General features: G+C 44.5%; 1 non-coding gene across 1 annotated transcript; it reads left to right on the forward strand.

Annotated features, from left to right (window-relative positions):
• Window positions 1-8,249: 8,249 nt before the first annotated feature.
• Window positions 8,250-8,321, forward strand: TRNAW-CCA (transfer RNA tryptophan (anticodon CCA)). Its single transcript has one exon. It is a non-coding gene; the product is annotated as a tRNA-Trp (tRNA).
• Window positions 8,322-18,851: the final 10,530 nt, after the last annotated feature.

An 18,851-nucleotide genomic window follows, 5' to 3' on the forward strand; every position in this document is an offset into this window, starting at 1 on the left:
TGTATCTTTTTTTTTTTTTTTTTTTTGTATATTTACTTTGCATTCACTTAGGTAGGATATTTTCACTGGGATAAGGGTTCTAATCTGGCATTTGCTTTTCATTATAGTTAGTTTTGGGGATCTTTTTCATAACCTAAAATAAAATGGCATTCCACTGTCTCTCACTGTGGTCCAGGTCTCTCTTAAAGCTTCTTCTGTCTCCCATCTCTCTCTTCTCTGTGTGCATCAAACTATATACCTCCACTATCCTAATCTGCTAATAAACCCACATTTTGAATTTTTAACTTTAGTCAGATTTTCTTTCTGGAATTTTTGTCCGCTCTTTATATGGATTGTAGGTATCTGCTGAAATTCGCCATTCTTTTCTCCTGAATATATTAATAATATTCATTTCAAGTCCTGGGCAGTTAACTACAGTAGCTACACTTTGGAACCTACTCCTATGTCTGTTGTTTTTCTTGCTATCTAGTCAGCTGTTATCTTTTTTTTTTAATGGAGGATATTTACTTTATATGATTTTTTAATACACCTACTAAATATTAGTAAAATATTTCATTTGATGCCAGCTATTGTAAGTATAAAAATTGCAGAGATCCCTGGTTTATCTTCCTCTAGAGAGAATAAGGTTTTATTTTAACAGAGTACTAGTGGATCACGTTAAAGTTGGTCTGTCTCAGTTTTGTCCTTGCTCTAGAGCATGGTCCTCTTGGAGTCTCAGCGCAAGCTCCAAGGCCTTTACCAAGCCCGTCTAACTTAGTAGAGCTTGATCTTGAACTGTAATCTCTATCTTCCCTGTACTGTGCCAGCTGCTGAAAGCAGCTCATCCATTTAACCTCTCGTAACCTCACTTTGCCGACTAAGGTCCGTCTAGTCAAGGCTATGGTTTTTCCAGTAGTCATGTATGGATGTTGAGAGTTGGACTGTGAAGAAGGCTGAGCGCCAAAGAATTGATGTGTTTGAACTGTGGTGTTGAAGAAGACTCTTGAGAGTCCCTTGGACTGCAAGGAGATCCAACCAGTCCATTCTGAAGGAGATCAGCCCTGGGATTTCTTTGGAGGGAATGATGCTGAAGCTGAAACTCCGGTACTTTGGCCACCTCATGGGAAGAGTTGACTCATTGGAAAAGACTCTGATGCTGGGAGGGATTGGGGGCAGGAGGAGAAGGGGACGACAGAGGATGAGATGGCTGGATGGCATCACGGACTCGATGGACATGAGTCTGAGTGAATTCCGGGAGTTGGTGATGGACAGGGAGGCCTGGCGTGCTGCGATTCATGGGGTCGCAAACAGTCGGACACTACTCAGCAACTGAACTGAACTGAACCTCACTTTCCCCGGTGGCTTCCCCAGTGGCTCAGAGAGTAAAGAATCTGCCTGCAGTGCAGGAGACCTGAATTCAATTCCTTGGTTGGGAAGATCTCCTGGAGAAGGAAATGGCAACCCACTCCAGTATTCTTGCCTGGAAAATCCCATGGACAGAGGAGCCTGGCAGGCTACAGCCCATAGGGTCGCAAAAAGTCACAACTGAGCAACTAACACACACACACAACCTCACCCTAAAAAGGTGCCACTTTTTACAGGGTTTCTCTTGTTTCACTGCTTGGAAGTCAGCTAAAGGTTTGATGGGAAATAACACTAAACCTTTCTCCTCTAGTATATCGCCCCTTTGTCTCCCAGCAACACCCCTAAATTCTGACAGTAAGAGAGGAATTTTCTCCCTGCTCTCCATAAACAGAGGTAAAGCCAGGTAAATGTAAGCCCAGCTCCTACACTTCATTTCTATCCAGGATCTAAGTTGATGTCCATCAACTTTTGTTCAGTCGCTCAGTGCTGACAACACAAGCTTAAATTTTGAAGCCCTGGTGGCAGAGATGGAAGCTCTGCATATATGCCCATCATCCCAAGCTGCCCCTTCCCAAGGCTTGTTCACTTTCTGCAACTGCTGACTGTCCAGCCTTCCAGCCACAGGCTCCCCAGTGCTAGGTCCCTAATATGGTTACCACCCCGCTAGGAGACCAGTCAGACACTTGGTGGCAAGTTAGTGCCACTGGATCCCTTCTGTTATGAAAACAACAGCAATTCATATGACTGAATCAACTCATATTCTAGCTATTTGCTTTCCTTTCCTGCTTGCAAGGTCTCAGACAAAACCACTCACTATCGTGGGGCTCATAGAACGTTTGATTCATCCACATGACAACAACCACATAATAAACAAGGAATTTTATCCTTGTTTATCCTTTATCCTTTATCAAACTTTACAGCAGAGGAGGTTAATGCAGTGTGCATATTCTCACAAGATCCACTAGTCCTATCACCAACCACGTCCCCAGAAGCTTCCAGGGTGATGGACACTGGAACTGGAATGGCCTGTTGAAGGCATGCCATAAGTGCCAGTTTAGGCCGCACTTTGTGGAACAGTTAATTCAGGAAACACATTGATAGTCATTGATAATCCCTTTGAGATGTAAACTGCAGCTGCTGCCAGGGGACCAGGCACCAACAAGAGGAGCCAGCACTGCTACAGGGATATCTGATCTGATCTCTAGGAGAGGGTGGGGCTGTTACTGCAGTGGGGGAAGGGAGGCATATGTTTGGCACCCAGGTAATTCCACATTGTCTTAGAATACCTCCTAGTACCAACTCACCCATCTTGGTGGTGAATAACGAACACAGCAGTCATAGCCTGAGGAGCACACAGCAACCAGGGCCCCAGGGATGAATGTCTGAGTCTTGCCACTGGGTAAGGCACCAAGATGAGTGCAGGTGCTGGCTGAGGTTGAGGAGGCAACAGTGAATATAAATTAAAACCTTAAGACCAGCAGCAGAGGGAGAGGAGACTGTAGTTCATCCCCCTTGTAAGTTTCTTCCAGGAAAACAGACCCTCCAGAATCCTGGTGTTTCTTTTCCCAAAAGTCATATGAAGTGAATCCAGGTGATGAAACAGTGGGCTGCCCTGTCCCCACTTTCAGAACTGAAGTGTTTATTCTACACACCCTAGACATACCCTAGACATGCTGTTGGCAGGCAGTCCTGAGGTTGAGAGTCACCTCACCCCTGAAGCAGACCCATTCCCGGGACAGCCCACATCCAACAACTAGTTGACCCAGGAGTAGAAATCTGGCCTTTCCACTTAACGCTGAGGCAGTTGTGAACTTGGAGCTCTTCCTGGGGTCAGTTGATGTGTTCATTGAGTCTGCATAACAGCCGTCTCCTCTCTCTATCCAGTCCTGCTTCCTTCTCTTGTGATCCCAAAACCCTCCGTGCAAAGATCCACTCAGAGTCGGCTGGGGAACCCAACCTGGAGTATTCTTCCTCCTTCCTCTCATATTTCAAAAATCTAGACTCTGCTTCTGGAAAGGAGCAGCTAAAACTGCTGCTAATTCTTCACTGTTATAAACAATTTTAATAACCCTACAGGAAAATCACTGCAAATATGCTTAACTGTTTTCCATGGGGTCATAAAAATGGAATTTCTGGGACAAAGTGCACATATTAATAAGGCCTTTTAATACACATGCCAAATGCCTTCTAAAAGCCCTGACTCTGACCAGTCACATATGAGGGTGCCTTCTGCCCCATATCTTTGCCAATACTGGGCAATTGCATCCTTTTTAATAATTGTTATTTTGACACTGCCTTTACCAAGTTGGAGAATTTTTGCATCCCATACAAACTGGAAAAGGAATCTCCATGTAAAATCCTTTCCATGTAAAATCTCTATACATTCCATTGAATTCTCCAGGCCACAATACTGGAGCGGGTAGCCATTCCCTTCTCCAGGGGATCTTTCCAACTCAGGAATTGAACCCAGGGTCTCCTGTATTGCAGGCAGATTCTTTACCAGCTAAGCTACTAAGGAAGCCCATGAAATCTCTAGAAGAAGGAAATGAGCTTTTGAGAACAGCAAAATAACAGAGGAGAGCAGGATCCCAATCTTCAAAAGAAAACTCTCAACTCCTGCCAACCCATCTGCACCAGGGATTTCCCTGAAACCACTATGTGAGCAGAGCACCACCCTGTCACTTTAGTTGATATTTTCACCTTAGAAAATCCTGACGTTCCACATCCCCAGGCAGTAGATCCACCAGGAAACCCAGGTACATCCAGAAATGTGATAAGAGGATTGGTGCAACAGCAGATTCTGGACTCGAGTCTCCTGAGGAGAAAGCTGTTGTCTCCCTCACAGTGGTTTCTCTGTGGGGCCAGTGCTCATGGCTTTACAAGGCAGAAGGGAAGGAAGTTAGTGTAATCGGGCCAGAGCTTCTAAAATTTACGTTCATCATCCACATTGTCCAGAAAAAAAAGTTAAATCAACATTCACCAGAGGGGAAAATTGGTGAGCAATAATAAATGGAACAGTCAATAGAAACAAATCCAGAAATGATTCAGACCTGGAGTGAACAGTCAAAACTGCTGTGATTCATATGTTTAGAAAGCTAGAAGGAAAGGGGGTTACAACTGATTTTTAAAACATCTGGGATAGAATATTTCAAAACAATTAAAACCTGCCAGAAATCAAGTGGACATTTTAGAACTGCAAGATAAAATATTTGAAATTCATATTACTAAACAGAAACAGACGGACATTGAGAAGAGACTTGTGGTTGCCAAGGGCGAAAGGAATGGGGAGTGTTGGATTGGGAGTTTAGGATTAGCAGATGTAAATTATTATATGGGGCTTCCCTGGTGGCTCAGCAGCAAAGAATCCACCTGTAATGGAGAAGAGATGTGTTCAGTCCCTGGAGAAGGAAATGGCAACCCATTCCAGTACTCTTGCCTCCAGGACTCTTCCATGGACAGAGGAGCCTGGTGGACTACAGTCCATGGGGTCACAAAAGAGTCGGACACGCCTTGGTGACTAAAAACAAAAACAAGTGGATTACTACAACCTTCAACAATTTTTTAAAAACCTGTAAAGGGGAGAATCTGATTACTCCTCTATTTGAAAAAATCTCCATTTGGTATTTTGGTAGATTTTAACTGTACCAATCTGATAGACAAAATTTGATATATCCATGCAATGGAATATTAGGCACTAAAAAAGAATGGAGTGTTGAGACATACAGCAACATGGATGAATCTTGGAAATATGCAAAAACTATGGGAAATTGGTTGAGTAAGCTGTGCTTGCATCCACACCAGAAAGTACTGTGTAGCTGTAAGAAAGAAAGATCTCAACAAACTGACGTGGAGTGATTTCCTTTTCACTAAGCTAAAAAAAGCAAAGGGCAAAATAATAATTATAGTGTGCTATCCTTTATCTAAGAAAGAAAAGGGTGTAATAGAATAAACATATACCTGCTCATTTGTGCAAAAGAATGCAAGAAAGATCAACCAGAAACTGAAAAGATTAGTTACCTGCAGCTGTAGTTGATGAAGAGCTGGAAAGAAGAGGGCAATGAGTCTGGGTAATAGAGATGACAAGAGAGTGACACAGTTTTTAGTATACCCTTTCACACAGCTCTGGCACTTAGAACCATGGTAATATTTTACAAATGCTGAAGTTTAAAGAAAATAACAGTAATCAGGTGTGTTCCTGCATGAACCAGAAATGGAATATAAAAGTAACAACCTAACTGTACTACAGATAAATAATATAACCAGGCATGAAGGACTTGGGGAAGAGAAGAACTAATGTTAATGACTTTGCAAAACAGTATTTTGCCTGTAAAGCTAAAGGCAAAAACAAAAAGCCATACACATATAAGGTAATCCTCTTAGTAAATCTTTTTCTTACAGGTGTGCTGCTAAGTCGCTTCAGTCGTGTCCAACTCTGTGCGACCCCATGGACTGCAGCCTACCCGGCTCCTCCGTCCATGGGATTTTCCAGGCAAGAGTACTGGAGTGGGTTGCCATTGCCTTCTCCTGTAACTGCACAGTGATACACCAATTCAACTTACTGCTATGGGGGGAAAACACCATTCAATGAGACATGAAGACAAAGCACAAACCCGACTAAGGGCACACACACTGTGGACCACAGCATGGCTATGACCAGAGCAAGTTGGGGGATGGGGGAAGGGAGATGGATGGGTAAACTACAACCTTGGGGGCAGGGGAGGGGTCTGGATTGACGACAACTAAGCAGACAACTGGATGAGACGGGACATCGAAACCAATGATGAAAGCAGACACACCATCAGAGAACTCCAAAAGCAAGGAAAACATACAGAACTGTTCTTTAACAAATATTCGGAAAGAAATCAAGCATGAAACCACAAAGAAATCAAAGAATTTAGGTGTATAGGTTAGTAATTCTGAAACACATATATGTATGTTTACATATGTATCATAAGTGCATATATTATTACTAATGAGAGCTGTATTTCTCAGTGTCCGAGAAGCTACAAATAATGAAAAGGAGGGTGACAGCCCATTGTAATGAGCACACCCAACAGCCAGATCTTGATTTCTTAAAACCATACTCCAAAAACAGGAACCAGAGCTCCTTGGAGAAATGGTTTTCTGGTTAATTCCTGGTGCAGGGAAACTAAAAAATAATCCTGGAACATCTTGTGTCAGAAACTAAAAAAGTGCTGAAAACAGGATGCAGATGTCAAAAGGCCACATTAACTAACCAGAAGGACTTGTAGCCAAAGCTGGGAGACTTTCAGAAACATTATTAAAAATGATATTCTATGGATTAAAAGAGTTTCCCTGGTAGCTCAGATGGTAAAGAATCTGCTTGCAATGTAAAAGACCTGGGTTCAATCCCTGGGTTGGGAAGATCCACTGGGGGAAGAAATGGCAACCCACTCCAGTATATTTGCCTGGGAAATCCCATGGACAGACGCGGCTGGCGGGCCCCAGTCCATGGGGTCACCAAGAGTCAAACAGGACTGGGCAACTAATACACATGGATTAAAACTATAAATTTTAAAAATACCCATGAATCTGTATTGATGCAAATAAATAAATGAATATGTAATACCTAAGTAAATGGAAGAGAAGTACCAGTTCTGTTTTTGTTTTCAACTTTTTGATCCTGAGGGATCTTAGTTCCCCAACAAGGAATCGAACCAGTGGCCCCTACAATGGAAGTGCAGAGTCTTAACTAACCAGTCACCAGGAAAACCCCAAGAAGTACCACTTCTTTCCTGTAGAAGAATTATGTTGATGAACATAGATGGAAAAAGGGAAACAGAAAATGACCATGAGACAACACCACAGTCATAGTTGTTGCAGTCAAGTCTGGATGCTAAAATTGGTGCAAGTTTGAAGAGAAACAGCTTGTATACCTTGAAAGCATTTATCCCCAAAATATTTATTAATTACCAAGGGGGAAATAGTAGCATACAGTGGAGGACCACCATGGAAAGCATAACTAAATAATGTAAGTCAGCATTCTCCAGTAACAAGACACACTGACAACAGAAATGCGAAACCTGAGAACAGGGTGGATGAAAAGTGACATATGCCCCAGACAGAACACCACCACAGTTTTTACTGATGCACATTTGGGTGATTAAACTATGAAGCAAGGAAGTCCTTTCCATAGACATCCACGTGGACTGCTTGTCAGGGAGGAAGGCAGATGTCAAGCTCTTGGGGTGGCTGGCAGGTCTGGGGGAAGCAAGGGTTTGCGATCCTTCTCTTTGTTTTGTGCCAATTTCTGTAACTGCTGTACTTTACAGCAAAGAAGGTTTAACACACAGGTGGACACTCATGTATGTGGTGGTGGTTTAGTTGCTAAGTCATGTCCGACTCTTGTGACCCCATGGACTGTAGCCTGCCAGGCTCCTCTGCCCATGGAATTCTCCAGGCCAGAATACTGGAGTAAGTTGGAAATCTGGAAAGAAAGACATCAAAATGCTTTACAGCGGGTAGTGGGATTATTGATTTTAATTGTTACTGCACATTTATGTAATGTTCAAAAATGACGGATGGGGCGAAGGGTGGACACAGGAGCATCTAATTTTATGCTAAGTTCCAAAGTCATCTCCCAGCTGTGCCCGCTGATTTCGGGTTTTGTTCCCCTCTTTAACGGTTTTCAGCGGCGGGAATGCGGTACTGCACTCACCCCACCCCAGCACCGGCCGGACTTTGGGTTTTGCAGCTGTTTCCCTCCTTGGGCTTGGGTGGGCTGGGAGTCCCGGGAGCTCGCACAGCCAGGTCCTCCGCCCAATTCTCGCTCTTTTTCTGTTTGACCGGAAGTTTACCAGAAAAGCAAGGAGTTTAATCCAAGAAGCGACCTGGATGGGCGGAACTGAGGAGCCTTAAAGGATCAAAAGTCAGGGATCCTTTGTGACCTCGTGGCGCAATGGTAGCGCGTCTGACTCCAGATCAGAAGGTTGCGTGTTCAAGTCACGTCGGGGTCATAGTTTCACATTTTCGCACCGAGCGAACCGGGGACTTTGGACCGTTCGTGCTTCTGTGCTCCTATTTCTCTGCAATAGTGTCGTTTTCTTATCTGACAGGGGTGACTTGGAAGACTCCTGGGGGTGTGAACCGAGCACTGCAGCCCCTTGTCACCCGAAGAGCTATTTTAAAAAGAAAGAAACAGTACAGGCTTTCCTGGTGGCTCAGTTGGTAAAGAGTCTCCCTGCAACGCGGAAGACCTGGGTTCAATCCCTGGGTCAGGAATATCCCTTGGAGAACGAAACGGCAACCCACTCCAGTATTCTTGCTGGGAGAACCCATCCCATGGACAGAGGAGCCTGGTGGGCTACAGTCCAAAGGGTCCAAATGAGTGGGACTGGACTGAGTGATTAACACACAAACAGCACAACAGAAGACAGGACAAGAGAGTTATTGGGAAACTAAATGTAAATTATTTTTAAACACATGAAAATAACTTCTTTATATGATTAGAGAAATGCAAATTAAAATTCAACAAGTTATTTTTAACCTGTGAAACTAACCTATGATCAAAAAGCTTTTATTAAATTGCAATGCTCACATACTCAAAGCTATGGAGATAAAGGAACATAGCCCAAGACCAGAGGAAATTTAAATTATAAAAGACTACTTTTCAGCCAGTTTAGAGAAGTTTCCTAGTGTATTTTTCAGTATTGCTTCAGTTCCTTTTGCTCTAGACTTTTCCCGGGAGTGTGTTCACCTTTCCATAGGGTGGATAATTCCCACCACCTGGATGGATAATCATGCTGCTCCATCCTCTGCATCAGTAATCTCCTCTCAGATTGTCTCCAGTTTTCATATTCTCTCTGCCCTTTGGGCATCTTCTCAGGCATGTCCGCCATCTGGGATTCCATGCTCTGCAATTTCAGAGACCACTTGATCCTGCTATTGTCATTTCAGTTTCCAAAAGGCCTCCCCTGTCTTACTCTCCTCTCTTTTAAACTCAAAGTCAGTTGCCCCATAAAGCTTTTCAAACCTCATTTTAAGGAGGCCACACCTTGAAGGAAGTCTCATACTATTTTTCTGAGGAAAAAATCTGAACCTTTCCATCATTTTCACTGTTATATCTTTCTTCTGTCATGAACTAGTCTCTTTTCCTAGTTCTTCAGAATTTAAAAATAAACAAACAACATGCTTTTCTCTCTTACTCATACTCTGAAATTACTCTTGGCCTTCTCTAAAATCTGTTCAGAGCATCAGATGGGGCTGTGCTATGCGTGGTCTTGCTCTCTGTTCCCTGGGGGTTGGTGGGGCAGATCCCTTCTCAAATCCACTGACCAGAGAACAGGCTGGGGCATAGCACCCATCCCCATCTCCCAGTGCTCAGGAGGCTATCCCCTAGGGCTTTCTTGCAGTGACCTTTTCTCCTCTTCTCCTTGAGGTTCCCCTGCTACTGTGAACCAGTGGAAGCAATACTTACTCCAAGAGATGTCACATTTCAGCATGAGTTTAAACTTAAATGTCTTAAGTGGGTCTTGCCTCCTTGGCTAAGGCAGAAAACAACCCCTTTCTATTCACTTAAATCTCCTAAAAGTAACATTTTAATTTAATACCAAACAAACACTCCGAAATCTCTTAGACTGTTCTTCTTTCAAGAATCTTACATTCAGGGACTTCCCTGGTGGCCCAGTAGCTAAGACTGCACTCCCAGTGCAGGGAACTGGGTTCAATCTCTGGTCAGGGAACTAAATCCCACATGCCATAAGTTCCACTGCAACTAAGGGTTCATGCTGAAACTAAAGATCCTGCATGCAGCTAAGACTTGGTGCAGCCAAATAAATAAATAATTTTTAGAAAAGAATTTTATGTTCAAATCTATTTTGTAGATATTCTAGCCTAAGAATTAGTTCTAAGCAAACTTTATTAAAGTTTTAATGGTGTCCTTCAAGTTTCTCATGGAATTAATAAAATTCTTTTTGTGTATTCATAAGTCAAATTGTAAAAGGTTGTAATTGTCAGATAATATTTTACCAATACAATCTCATTTTTGTTATAAAAGTGGATTTTCAGTTATCAGTTTTAACTCTCAGTTCATTTATTACACATGAATAAGCACTTGTTCCCCCAGTTGAGAAAACAAAGCAGCATACATTATTATAAAAACTGGGGCAAGGGTATTTTTTTGTGGTTAAAGTATCACTTTTTAGAAAGAAAAAGTAGGGATGAAGAGAAAGAAAAGGAAAAATTGTCTTAAACTTAACTTCAAAGGTTTATTCCACCAGCACCAAGGCATCAAATATTTTAAAAAAATTTTAATTCCTAGATATTATTCTGTTCCATTAATCTACTTATACATTCCTGCTTCACACCAAACTAGCTGTACTGCTTCATTTTGAAAGGAAGATAGCATTTTAAAATGGCATACAGGCTTCCCTGGTGGTCCAGTGGCTAAGACTCATGCTCCCAGTGCAGGGGACCTGGGTTTGATTCCTGGTCAAGGAACTAGGTCCCACCCACATGCTGTAACTAAGACCCAATGCAACCAAATAAATATTTTTAAAATGAATTTTTAAAAATGAAGCTGGCACAGCCTTGCCACAAATACAGTATATGATAAAATTTTTCTTTGGCCCATTGCCTCTCCCACTGAGGATGTTTTCTTATCTCCAGACCTGGGACACATCAACTGGCCACAGAGTTGCTCTCCCGATAGATGCTGAGCTACCGGTGCTGTATGTGTTGTCTCCAAGGAATCAGGATTGGAAGCAAATGGGACTGGCCGTTTGTTTCAGAGGGTGTTCTAAACATGTACAAGGTGAGCTGAGATCATAAAGTGACTGTTTCCTATCATTCCTCAAAAAGGTGTTCAGTTTCTAGTTCTTCTCATGGATGACAGAGCAAAGGTGGGTGAAGAGAGTGAGAGACAAATCCAGTTAAGAAACACTCCCCCAGACTGTGATTACAACCATCCTATGTAACAGTCAAGACTCTGAACATGAATTAAAGTTGAAGCCGCTTCCCTCCTGGTCTTGCTGAAGTTTCTCTGAGCGCTTCTGAGTCAGAGCAGGGAAGGGAGGATAAACAGAGGTGCAGAGAACTCTCCATGGTCAGTATCTCTAGCAGCACCCTACTCTCTCTGACTTGGGTGGAATTTTAAGAGACTCCCTCAGGGCTGAGGATTTCACTTAGCCTTGGAGAAAATAGTATTTCAGCTCGTTGCTCTCTACTGGGGAAGCCTTAACCTAGATAATATATTCAAAAGCAGAGACATTACTTTGCCGACTAAGGTCCGTCTAGTCAAGGCTATGGTTTTTCCTGTGGTCATGTGTGGATGTGAGAGTTGGACTGTGAAGAAGGCTGAGTGCCGAAGAATTGATGCTTTTGAAATGTGGTGTTGGAGAAGACTCTTGAGAGTCCCTTGGACTGCAAGGAGATCCAACCAGTCCATTCTGAAGGAGATCAGCCCTGGGATTTCTTTGGAAAGAATGATGCTAAAGCTGAAGGTCCAGTACTTTGGCCACTTCATGAGAAGAGTTGACTCATTGGAAAAGACTCTGATGCTGGGAGGGATTGGGGGCAGGAGGAGAAGGGGACGACAGAGGATGAGATGGCTGGATGGCATCACGGACTCGATGGACGTGAGTCTGAGTGAACTTGGGGAGATGGTGATGGACAGGTAGGCCTGGCGTGCTGCAATTCATGGGGTCACAAAGAGTTGGATGCGACTGAGCAACTGAACTGAACTGAACTTTATGTCAGCCCTCCAGGCCACCCCTCAGATGGCACCTAAGAGGACCTTCCCCCAAACTCCCAGCCCCCTATCCCCTACCCCAGGCACCCAGAACATGTCTAGATCATGGGAAGAATTCTTGCATCTTTTGCCCTCAAATTTGTGCTTTAAAAAGCATGCAGATACCTTTTTACTTGGGGGCTGCACCATGCAACAAGTCGCATCTTGGTTCCCTGACCAGCAATCAAACCCACACTCCCTGGAGTGGAAGTGCAGAGTCTAAATCGCTGGACCACCAGGGGAGCAAAAATATACATCAGGCCACTGAGTACGCCCCCAAACACCAGGGGACCCATGTCAAGCTGCCCAGGCGGCCTGTTAAAATCACTGTCACTAGGTTTGATCTGTGGGACAAGCCACCTCCCCACCATCTTTCCAAAAGCTTAGAAATCCTTTTCAGTCCTTTTCAGGACTGCTTTGATGTTCTCATTATAGGTGAGGGGCGTAAGAGTCCCCCAAGAGTTTCTCAGCAACTTTTTTTTGCGGGGGAGTCAGTTTTGCATGGCATCCTGCCTCACATCTCACTTTAGGTATCTGATCTCTGCTGTCTTAGATTCTTAGCAGAAATACCCATTTTAACACCATGTTGCACTTAGGCAATGGAAGAGGTGGACATGGGCAGCATTCTTATCTGCACAAGAGTGGAGTAGCCCCAGGGTCATGCCTGGCACGCTGCTCTGGGGCAGCTCTACCAGGATCTGCCTCCCATCTGTCCCTGAGACGTCAGCGCGGCAGGCCCGGCTCCCTCCCTGGCCTCCCTCGCCAAACCCACACTCCCGTTGAGGGGTGTGTACACCACCCCTTAGGGCACCTCCAGCCCAGACGGAGGGCGCTGTCCAGACCTCGGTGCTGAAACACCTTGGTTCTCGCCGCCCTTGAAGGAAGTGGAGCCACAGCCTGCAGCAGCCTCCCCCCTACCCCTACCCAAGCCCCAGGACACACAGGTTCAATGATCCACAGCAATGCACTGATGCCTCAGCCCTTCCGACCACAGACCACACCAGGCCTTTGAACCCTCAGCATCTCCTCAGGAGGTCTGATCTTCCCTAAGGAATCCCACAGAGAGCCAATGGCTTAGCATAAACTCTCAGTCCACTTCCCCGAACAGGGGGAAGGCTCAAACTCTGACCTAATGTGCGAGTTGGGATTTGGGGGCTGGCCACGAGGGAGCTCCTCCCTCTTTCTAGGGACACAACCCTTTCCAACAAATCCTAGAATTCCAAGAAATCCTAAACCCCTCACAGGCATATTCCAGGTGTAAAGACACCTCACTGTCTAGTCTGGGTGATTCCCAGCTGTGTGTAAGTTAGCACCCCTTGTCCCCAAGCTCAGGGAGATGTATCCCTAATGAAGGTCATCCTGGAAGCTTTGTAAAACCTGGAAAGCAGTGATGTTGGGGACCACGAAGAAGGAGCAGCAGCCAGCTTGGAAAAGAAGGGCTAATGGGAAGCAGAATAAGCAGCTAGAAGCTGGCAGCCAGGAACCAGATTCTACCGCACTCACCAGCTCCACAGCCCAGGACCTCCATCTCCTTAAGCAGTGTAAAGGATCAGTGTGGGACCAGGTCGTGGTTGAGGGAACAGAGTTTGAGAGACTATTGCAGGGAGCCTATAACAGGCCCTCTGGAGCCTGGGCAAGGGTCCTCTGTTGGCTGCCTCTGAGTTTCACAAGAGGACATTGCCAAAATCCAACCATTGCTGGTGAAGCCCCAATCTGGAGGCTCAGCCTGGTGTAGACAGCAGTGCTCCGCAGGCCCCAAGACTGTTGAAACATCTCAAGACATCTGCTGACAGCTAATGCGTGTAACCGGACCCTTGCACCATGCACCCTACTTTATCCTGGAGACCAGCTCGGATGGGAAGAGGCATTTCAGGAGTCCTAACTGAGGACAGCTGATGCCAGCCTTACTAGCAAAGGCTGAGAGGTAATTCAAGTCTTCACTTCATTTATGGGGATGATGTTCAGGACACATGGGGGTAATCAGAGTGGCAAGTCTTTTGTGCAAAAATACCTTGATCTTCATCCGTTGCCAGATGGTTGTTGAAATGTATGATTTTGTGACACTTTAATACAGAATACATTTATAGTACCTTTAACAGAGCTAAATTTTTTTTTGTTTTTCCCCCTAGCCTCACCAAAGTGTAATAGACAAATCATTTAGCAAATTTTTAAAGAGCAATTTTAGTTAAATTCTTGGCTAACGTTATCCAGCAATATAATAGCTTTGAATAATCACAATATTTAAATACAATTAACATACAGCAGTAATTCCATCAGCATTTTGTTTCATTTTCCTCAGTTTATAAGAGTCTTACCCTTTTGGTTTCATTGTTAGGGCTCATGTGAGCATAGGCAGAATATATAGAACTGTATTCAGTGTTGTGATTTAGCTGATGAAAGCAATAGAAACTCACAGGTGAAGACAGAGGAACGGCTCATTCAGACTCCAGGTAACATTCAGTCTGCTCTGCAGAACTCTTCACTCCCAAATGGAGATAATTATAATGGACTGTGAAGAAGGCTAGGCGCCAAAGAATTGATGCTTTTGAAATGTGGTGTTGGAGAAGAGTCTTGAGAGTCCCTTGGACGACAAGGAGATCCAACCAGTCCATTCTGAAGGAGATCAACCCTGGGATTTCTTTGGAAGGAATGATGCTAAAGCTGAAACTCCAGTACTTTGGCCACCTCATGGGAAGAGTTGACTCATTGGAAAAGACTCTGATGCTGGGAGGGATTGGGAGCAGGAGGAGAAGGGGACGACCAAGGATGAGATGGCTGGATGGCATCATGGACTCGATGGACGTGAGTCTGAGTGAACTTCGGGAGATGGTGATGAACAGGGAGGCCTGGTGTGCTGCGATTCATGGGGTCGCAAAGAGTTGGACACGACTGAGCAACTGAACTGAACTGAACTGATAATGGCCTTTGAAATCTCTGATCACATATTCTTTGATGTGTTGTCTTCTTGTGATCACTACTCTTGCCAAGAAACATCCTGGCAACTGGATAAGATTTTGTCTTATTTTACAAAATGCTCCCTCAAGTTATGAGTACGACATTCAAACGCCTCAATGAGCGGCTATTGTTGTAAAATAAATCCTAGTACTGAGAGAAGGTAAAGAATGAAACATAGGGACAATCTATTAAACGAAAACTTCTGCAAGATAAGTCGGGAAGCTCACACTAAGCGTTTTCCTCCCTCTTGGACTAGGTGCCCCATCCATGGGCGGAACATGCCTGCGCTCCAGGAGGGTCATGAAGGGCGGGTTCGCGCGCCCTCTTGTGGCCAAAGGTGGGCAGCGCAGGAAGGCCGGCTGCCTGCCGAATCCGGGAAATTGAATTTTCCGTTTCATCTAAATTACGTAAACTTGTGGGCAGTTCACAGCACTCTTATATTATCTTTCCTTTGCGAAGAGACCGCAGCAGTGTCCCCACTTTCCAACATAGCTTGATCAATTTCTGTTTTTCCTCTTTTTCTTGGTCAGTAAAGGTAAAGACTAACCTCGACCTCCCATCATCCAGCCTTGATCTCGTTGGTTGTGTAGACTGAACACCACCCTGTTGTGCCTGTGAAGACACTGTGTTCAAGTAATTGTCCCCATCACTCTCTGAGGATAAAGCGCTCCCCTCACCTGCTCACCGGCCTTCCACGTTGGCCTTTCTGCTCTTTCTTTTTTTGTTTTTTCCCACCCGCCACCCTTTTTTCTGCTCTTTCTGTAAGCCTGATCTCTGAGATTTGGTGAGCCCGGTTCTGTAAGGAACCTCCTACATCAGCCCCAGCAGAGCTTCTCAATGACGCTGGTGCCCCCTCCCACCAGACCTTTCTGTATCTCCACAGAGGGGTTTCCCCCATCTTCCGAAGAAATGGAGCGGGGACGTTTTCCACCCCTACATTCTCTGCCTGTTCTGGACTGTCCACTTCTTTGAGCATTTTAACCGTCTTTTCCACCATTTGCCAAGTGATTCTGCCCTCTCTGCTCAGTGTGGAGCTATCATTTCTCCAAGCTTTTCTCACCACCAGTGTGTTAGCACCACCTCCTGACACCCTCAGCAAAGTGTGTAAACCCTTATCACAGGCGTGTGCTCCTTTCCAATTAGCTCTCCACAGCCAGCTGTATGTTCTACGCTCCATGGTCCAGCATCCTCGGGATCCAGACCGCACTCACCTGACTCCTTCAGACGCAGGTTGACCAGGGCCCACAGCAGCTGAATAGCCGTCTTCATCTTTTACCATGTCCAGTGTTTCTCTTGTGGGCTGTCATGGTGACTTGACCCTAGTTATGGGTCTAGGGATCAGGAGGGGAGGAAAGTAGATTGTGAGGGGACACAGGTCTTATCACAAAATAGAAGCTTCCTCTGCATCATCTTCAAACAAGACCGAGAGGAGTGGGTCACGTTTGCAGGCCCCAAAATCCAGAGGGATTGGTGTTTACAGATATTTGTCCACATCAACCCAAATGTCCCCATCCCGAGTCTCTGGGTTTCCTCCTTTGAGAACAAGGTCCTGACCTTGGCATAGAAAACTTCCTGGGATCACGAATCCAACTTAGCCAAAGTTATGCTACTCTTACATTTTTGCCTCAGGCTTCAAGCCCTCTGCTTTTCACACTTCACCTTAAATTGGTGATTAATCACCCTCAGCCTTTTCTTGTCAATGGCTCCTAGCAATAACCACTCAATTCCAGTCCTAAAATTGCTCCCTCCCCCATCCTCATGAAAGGTTGTTGCTGAACCACGAAAGACGTTGGGATTCTCGGCCTCCAGAGGAGAATTCAATCCAGGGCCAGAGATGGGGCTTGATCACTTAGAGCTTTTGTGTAATAAAGTTTTATTAAAGTATAAAAGAGATAGAGAAAGTTTCTGACATAGACATCAGAAGGGGGCAGAAAGAGTGCCCCTGTGCTAGTCTTTAGCTGGATGGCCCTTTAGAGAGATTGCAAGTTGAGGCAAGGGGAGAAGGTCTTTGAACCCCCACAGTGAGCACCACTAGATGTGGCTGCCCCAGGGAGGGCGTGTGACCTGAGACAGGATGCTTGCTTCATCCAGGTCAATTCCCAGGGAAATATTTTATTGTGAACCATTAGCAGCCAAACACACAGATGGCTGGGGAGGGGGGTGCTACAGCCCATCACAGTGTGCTCTACAGGGTGTACTAAAGTTTCTAGCTTCAGTTTTGATTTCTGTTTTGCTCTCTGCAGTTACATGAGTTATTGCTTGGTATTTTTTGAGGCATTATTGTTAGAGACATGTATTTAAGATGATATGTCTTCTCTGTCAAGTTTTAGAAGTATTATGAAGTTGTATCATGCTTATCTTTTCCCCTAATGATTTTTAAAATATTTTATTTGCTTATTTGGTTGTGTCAGGTCTTGGTTGCAGCATGTGGGATCCTTGTTGCATCGTGTAGGACCTTTCCTTGCTGTGCAGACTCTCTAGTTGTGGCGTAGGGGCTCAGTAGTTATAGTGTTCTGGCTTAGTTGCTCTGAGGCATGTGGGATCTTAGTTCCCCAGCCAGGGTTTGAACATGCGTCCCCCATATTGCAAGGCAGATTCTTAACCTCTGGACAATCAGGGAAGTCCCTCCCCTAATGATTTTTTAAGATTCTATTTTGTTAGAAATTAGGCTTATTACTTGCATCAGTTAGGGTTCCACCAGAAAAGCAGAACCAGTAGGGCATACATACTAAAAGTTTCTCTTTTTTTGCAAGAAATTGGCTTACTTGACTGTGGAGACTGACTAGGCAAATTCAAAACCTGGAGGGCAATCTTTTGGGAAGAGCAGGCTGGAAGCTTTGTCCAGAGTTTTTTCTTCATCAAGAAAGCCTCAATTTTGCTTTTAAGGCCTTGAATGATTCAGACCCAACCTATTTAATAAGATAATTTCCTTTACTTAATTCATCTCAGTTTATGGATTTTAACCACACTTACAAGTAGCTTTACAACACCATCTAGGTTAGAGTTTGATTCAATAGTGGAAGCCTGTAGCCTTGCCAACTTGATACATCAAAGATCATCACACTACCCAACTTTTTTGTTGTTCAGATTTGCTTGGTGAGCTAATAGTAAGACTCTGACACTCCACCCGTCATGAGATGGAGTCGACATCTGCCTCAACTTGATTCCACACAACTTGTGATGCCTTTGGCCAGGAGTATGATGGAAGTCATGCTTTGTGACTTCCACGGCTATATTCTAATCAGCCATGGGCTTCTCTCTTGTTCACTAGGACACCTGCTTTTGAAGCCCAAAGCCACCATCTCAGCTGCCAGCTGAGTCCTTCATGTCAAAAAGGCCACATGTCCAAACTGAGCTTATCCTTAAGCCATCTCAGCCCAACCAGGAGACATGTGAGTGCAGATACAGCTTGAAAGGGGACCCTCCCTGCCATCAACTGAGGCTCCAGAAACAAACGGATCAGAGAAAAGCCCCAGGCACTGTTCACCTTCCAAATTCTTGACCCACAGAATCCATAAACATAATAAAATGCTTCTTCTTTAACACCATTAAGTTTGGGGGTGATTTGCCAACACAGCCGTAGATAATGAGAACACTTGCATGTTTTTCATTCTTTTATTTTCAGGCATTTTTTTGTTATGTTGTGAGTATTTATAAACGTGATGCAGGATGTTGTTCTTGTTTCCAATCTGAGAATCTCAGAATCAGATTCCTGAGGAGGGACTCGGAGTCTTTAACAGTGAATAGTAAAGAACCAGCACTTTGGGTCTTTCTATCTTAAGACCCACATCTTCCCTGCCCATCC

The sequence above is a fragment of the Budorcas taxicolor genome, chromosome 19 (genome assembly GCF_023091745.1).
Source record: "Budorcas taxicolor isolate Tak-1 chromosome 19, Takin1.1, whole genome shotgun sequence".
Lineage (NCBI taxonomy): Eukaryota > Metazoa > Chordata > Mammalia > Artiodactyla > Bovidae > Budorcas > Budorcas taxicolor.